This window comes from Mandrillus leucophaeus, unplaced genomic scaffold (genome assembly GCF_000951045.1).
Source record: "Mandrillus leucophaeus isolate KB7577 unplaced genomic scaffold, Mleu.le_1.0 Scaffold514, whole genome shotgun sequence".
Lineage (NCBI taxonomy): Eukaryota > Metazoa > Chordata > Mammalia > Primates > Cercopithecidae > Mandrillus > Mandrillus leucophaeus.
Window position 1 is genome coordinate 1,450,434 of NW_012105520.1, and position 6,456 is coordinate 1,456,889.

Below are 6,456 nucleotides of genomic sequence, written 5' to 3' on the forward strand. Positions count from 1 at the left end.
GAATGGTTGCTTTCTTCAGGAAACAACACCCCTGATTTTGTGGGAAACTGTTCCTCCTTCCCTTTCTGTTCAAATAGGAGCTGCCAGCTTCTACCTCCCTGGTCACAGTGATTGATTGCTTCAGGGGTGGGCAGAAGAGCCAGGCCACACTGATCACCCTATCCCATTTTCTAGGCCTCAATGGGTCTGGAGGAGGGCACGTGGCCCCTGACAGATCAATCACATTCTTGGAGGTTTGCTTTCTTTGCCACAACTAGCTAACAGGAAAGCAAGCTAATATCTGAACCCATGATTTTCGGATGGCCATGGTCCAGTCTTATGGAGAAATCCAGTTCAGTAGAATGAGGTCACGGTGCAGGAAGACACAAACACAACAAAAGCAGGAACTGAGCAGTAGGCCAAGCCCTAGGGTCATGAAGTCCCCAGGCCCAGCTGCCTGCAGCTATACCTTCATCCTTCCTGGTGCCCATACATTCCTCTTCTCCTAAGCTATTTGATTTGTTTTCTGTCATTTGCAACCAAAAGAATCCTAAGTAATATACCCCTCTGATTTATATATTTTTTACAAAGAAAGTAAATCATTCATAAACTCCAGTACTTTCACTATTATATTTTTCTATTTTTGTTATTTATTTTTGAAACTGCATCTCACTCTGTCACCCAGGCTGGAGTGCAGTGACGTGATCATAGCTCACTGCAGCCTCATATTCCTGAGCTCAAGCAATCCTCCTGTCTCAGACTCCTAGGACTACAGGTGCTTGTCACCATGCTGGGCTAATTTTTAAATTTTTAGTGAAGACAAGGTCTCGCTATGTTGCCCAGGCTGGTCTTGAACTTGTGGCTCAAGCAATCTCCCAGCCTCAGTCTCCCAAAGTGCTGGGATTACAGGCATGAGCCACCTCGCTCAGGTTTTCCACTGTTATAAAGGAATCAATTAATTACAGTGACACACCTCTAAGTGATAAAACCCACCAGCTGTTGAGAGTTCTTGACATGAACTTCCTGAGATTCCTAACAGTTTAAGTTATTGAAGATGATTCACCGAGTTACGGAACTTTTTAGGAGGAGGCCCTGTCTTTTCCATACCAGCCATTAGACTTTCTCACCTCTGGCTTCTGTGCCTACCTGGAGGACCCTGGTCCCAGCCTGCAGCATTGGGCCACACTCTGGCTCAGAGCAGCTGACACTGAAATAATGACATGCCTCAGATCCAAAGAGGATTAGAGATCAGAAAGATCTGCCCTCTGGGCACTGCCCAAGGAAAGATCCCTTGAAAGCTGTATGCTTTGATGGAGTTTATTTCTCTTCTAATTGATGCGATGGCATTGAAAAGAATAGTTTGGTGATATAAGCAACAGACTCCTCTAAAAGTAGAAAAGAATCTTATTGAAGAAGGAAGTTTCAAGGGATAAAAGCAATCTTTTTTTTAATAAAGTGAGTTTTCTATCTTTAAATAATTTTTCTTTATTCTTTATTATTAAAATTTCTTTTAAATTTTTTTAAAATTAAAAAAAAAAATTTTCAGACGGGGTCTCACTCTGTTTTCCAGGCTGGAGTGCAGTGGCGCGATCACAGCTTACTGCAGCCTCGACCTCCAGGAGTGGCTGGGACTACAGACGTGCACCACGACACCTGGCTAATGTTTTGTATTTTTTTGTAGAGACTAGGTTTCACCATGTTGCCCAGGCTGGTCTCAAACTCCCGGACTCAAGCGATTCTCCTGCCTCGGCCGCCCAAAGTGCTGGGATTACAGGCGTAAGCCACTGTGCCCAGTGACTTTCCTTTTTTCTTGGGAAAAGAGAAAGAGAGAAGTTTTGCTGGGATAAAAATGTATCCTTTGTCAGCTGGGGCTGAGTGGAGGAAGTAGCCTGCGTGGTAGCATCTCCAGCCTGGTCAAGCTCACTCATGGTCGGTCACTGAAGCACGTGGAGTCATGGGATGCAAGGAATGTACTGATGTGCAGGAGAGTGTGTAGCTGCATTTCCTGTGTCCCTCTGCTGGGCAGTCTTGATCTATGGGTTATTGCCTTCTTACTTGTAGATGAGAAATGAGTCCCACCTTGGAAAGATAGGAAAAATGTCTGTATGGAGAGCAGACAGCCACACGGCCTGTGTGAGGATGAGAAAGCTGCTCCAAGCAGTCCTTGTGGGATCATCTCTTCCTTGTTCTTTTTTGCTCTCAACATAATTTGCAGGGTTTGGCAGGTGGGAGGGGAGCAGGATGGGGACCTGAGAGGCCTGACCTTCTTCTAGCTCCTGTTCTAGTTCCTTGCTGTTCTTCAAGGGCAGGAAACATGGATCTTAGTGGGTAGACTGAGCCACACTAACCAGTGGATCAGGTCACTGTGTGTTGAAAGGTTATACACAGCACACTGACCTCTGCCGACTCCTGCTTCTGTAAGTCTGAGGCTGGAAGCTGCTATGAACTTCCCTTGCCTCACCTTGCCTTCTGTCTCTGGTGTTTTCCCATCATAAAGCTAAATTGGAAAACTTTGCTGTTTGGCCATCTGGCTCTCTTTCCACTTCCCCTCACGTATGTATCAGGAGTCTTTCCTTTTCCTCTGAAGTCTTGGTGGCCAGTGGGAGGTATATTTCAGATTTAGACTTTGTCAGAAGGAGTGGGCCCATTTAGTACTCTAGGCGAATGTACCAGCCCCATTTTACCAGAGAACCGGGAGTGCCAGGCAGCAGTGATGGGATGCGCACTTAGTTAATAATAGTTTGTTCCCATTTGTTCATCAGGACCCCCGCAGGAAAGAGGCAAATCTGCTCCTTCTTACTGCTTATCTTATTCTTCCTGTCTACTAGCAGGCATATAAGAGATCCCAAATAATAACATAAACAAAATAGAAACTTATTCCCCCCTCACATGAAGTTTGTGCTGTCACGGCAGTCTTGCTCTGCAAAGACATCAGGACCCCAGACTCCTTCTATTTTTTTTTTTTTTAAGACAAGGTCTTGCTCTGTCACCTGAGCTAGAGTGCAGTGGGTCATGGCTCACTGTAGCCTCCACCTCCCAGGCTCAAGCCTGTCTCAGCCTCCCAAGCAGCTGGGTCTACAGGTGCCCACCATCATGCTCAGCTAATTTTTCTAGAAGGGGTTTCACCATCTTGCCGAGGCTGGTCTCAAACTCCTGGGCTCAAGAGATCTGCCCACTTTGGCCTCCCAAAGTACTGGGACTACAGAGGTGAGCCACTGCCTCAGGCTCCCTTTAACTTCGAGCTGCTTCATCTCTCGGGTGTTGCCTTTGTCTTCATGGTCCAAGCTTGCTCACCTTCCCATCTGCATTCCAACTGGCATGGAGCAAAAATGTGAAATATACCAGGAACGTGCGGGATGCACCCATTTATCTAAGGCAGGGGTCAGCAACCACAGCCTGCAGGCTGGCCAGCTGTTTCTGTAAACAGGCTTTATCGGAACACAGACACTCTCCTTTGTTTGTCTATGGCTGCTTTCAACTACAAGTGTAAAGTTGAGTAGTCACGACACAGCAATATGGCCCACGAAACCTGAAATATTTACTATCTGGCCCTTAGGAAAAAGTCAACAGAACCCTCTTCCAAGGGCATGATGGGAGGCTGCCTACTGGACTTCTGCTCACACTGCACTGGCCAGACCACGGCCACCCCTAGCCCAGGAAGGTTGAGAAATATAGTCCTTTTTCTTTTTCTTTTAAGACAGAGTCACTCTTGTCACCCAGGCTGGAGTGCAGTGGTGCTATCGGCTTACTGCAGTCTCAATCTCCCAGGCTCGAGTGATGCTCCCACCTCAGCCTCCTGAGTAGCTGGGACTGCATGCACATACCGCCGTGCCCAGCCAATTTTTTGTTTTTATAGAGACAGGGTCTTGCTATGTTGCCCAAGCTGATCTTGAACTCCTCCCACCTCAGCCTCCCAAAGTGTTGGGATTACAGGCCTGAGCCACTGTGCCTGGCTGAGAAATGTAGTTTTTATTGCAAGCGGCCACATGCCCAGCTGGATTGTCAGTTTTTACTCAAAAAAGGGAAGACTGGCGACTGGAGGACAGCCAGCTGTCTTTCTACATGGGTCACGTGTTCTTCAGCCTGATGTTGGTGCCTGATATTTTAAAATTTTGAGTTTACGAATGAGATCCTTGCTATTCACTCATAGCCACATTGATTTCTTTTGTTGCCTCTGCCTTTCCTTCCTCATTAGGATATTTTGCCTAGCAGAGACAGGGTTCAATTCAATTGCTGCTTTTCTTTGCAGAGTCTCTTTCCTAAATGCCTTTATACTCAAGTATGGGACAACACCTGGCTGTGCTGCCTCCCTGTCCCTGCAAGTGACAAAGTCTCTGTTGGCAAATTGTCCCCAATCCACCATTCCATATCTTTGTCAGAACTTCATCCAAAGCAGTAATTTCTCTCTCTCGGGAAATGGAAAGCAACCTCCAGGGAAGGTGGGAACTTGTTGCACACCTTGGTGGTGGGCAAGTAGGATGCCCCTGTAGATAAGGTCCTTCCCACCCCATTCCTGCTGTGTCCTAGAGATAGTGCCTTTATGATCCAGGCCAGGACTTTCTCTCATTCTCTCCTAAATGACAACTGCTCCTCAAGTTACACCCTCAACATGTAAGCCCTCAGATTTGAGGATTTCTGAAGCAGGCAAGTAGCTTCTTAACACCCTTCCTAAGGCTGGGCACAGTGGCTCAAACCTGTTATCCAAGCACTTTGGGAGGCAGAGATGGGTGAATCACTTGAGGCCAGGAGTTCAAGACCAGCCTGGGCAACATAGAGAGACTCCCCGCCATCTCTACAAAAATTAAAAAAAAGTTAGCTGAGCATGGTGGCACGCAACTGTAGTCTCAGCTACTTGGGAGGCTGAGGTGGGAGGCTGAGGTGGGAGGACCCCTTGAGCACCGGAGGTCAAGGCTGCAGCGAGCCAGGATTGCGCTACTGCACAGCAGCCCGGGCAACAGAGGCCCCATCTCAAACAAAACAAAACAACAAAGCAAAACACCCTTCCTAATAAGTCTGCCTCTTTCAAATATCCTCCTAAGACCATATCCAATCTTAGACTCATCACATCATTTTGTTTCCACCCATGAGATCATATTTACCATGCTGTGTTCTGGCTTTATCTTAGACTTGCTCATGACTCACACACTGTCTGCACACAAATGCAGAACAGCTTAGAATCAGGTCTGGAGCAAATTTTGAAACCCTTGCTATGTGTTATGTGAGAAACATAGAGCTGAAAGAACTAAGGGCGCCTGGCTTAGAGAAGGGAAGCCTGCATGGGCATCATCTTCAAATAGTTGAAGGACTGTCGTGTGGAAAAGCGATTAAAACATTTCTGTAAGTTTTAAGATTTGACTTTTTAAAACTAACGAGCAAGTATTACTTTGGTAAGTAGGAAAAAGGACAACAACGATATGTATATGAGATGAGGCCCATTCAGAGTGGCCCAGAATGGCAAAACTGGGATGGATCAAAGCAAAACATATTTTGATGCAAATCAAAAAAGAACCTTCTCAGAAGTGGAGCTCTCCAATGTGGAGTAGCAATGAGAGGTGTGAGGTTCTTATCTTGATGAGATTTAAGCAAATGATGAATGACCGCTTGATTTTAAGCAGAATAGAGGGTTAACAAAGTGACTCTCCTAGGCAATGTCCTTTTCATTACAAAGAGGAACCTTCTCAATTAGTTTAGGTTAGAGGAGATTTCTGGAAAGAATTTGGCTCTCATGGAATCCAAGGAAAAGCAGAACAACTGGCTGTAGTAAGGGAGGGAATGAGATCAGCTCCAAGCCATAGTCCCACCGTGGTGACTCAGCTCCCAGCTCTGTTTCTGGGTTTTATAATTCATATTCCTTCCCTAGAAGCCGAAAGGCCATTGGCAAGAGTACAGATTTGGCGTGCCCTGAGTCAGGCGTTCAGTCCTGGTTCAATAGCAAATCACTCATGGGAATGGAGTCTCATGACTCAAACATAAAAACATGGTGACAGAACCATCCATGCAATGGGTGTAAACATTCTCAGAAAAGCTTGATGGGGAGGTAGACACCCTCAAAATGATGTTTAAGGTCCTGTCCAACCTGGGGGCTCACTAATCCCGAGTCAAAAGTAATTTTAAGCAGATGATAGTCTTCATGTGGTTGCAAAGAGGTCAGGACTAATTAACATTCAGCTGAAGGCATGAGCTTGAATTAAATTGAGGGGGCAGCAGAGGTAAGTGCAGGGCCATGGGAAGAAAGGGGCAGAAGGGGGGGTCAATGTAGCCCACTGGTCAACTCACAGACCTTGGCAGGTTGCCTACTGGGACATGCATTGTCTAGGACAGAGTTACCCATGGGCTGAATTACAAGTTATACAGCATCTGTGTCCACACAGGTTTTTTTTTTCCCCATGCCATTTAAAAAATAAACTATTAAATTTTAGAATAGTTTAGACTTACAAAATGTTGCACCAATACTACCAAGCTCCCATATATCCCACA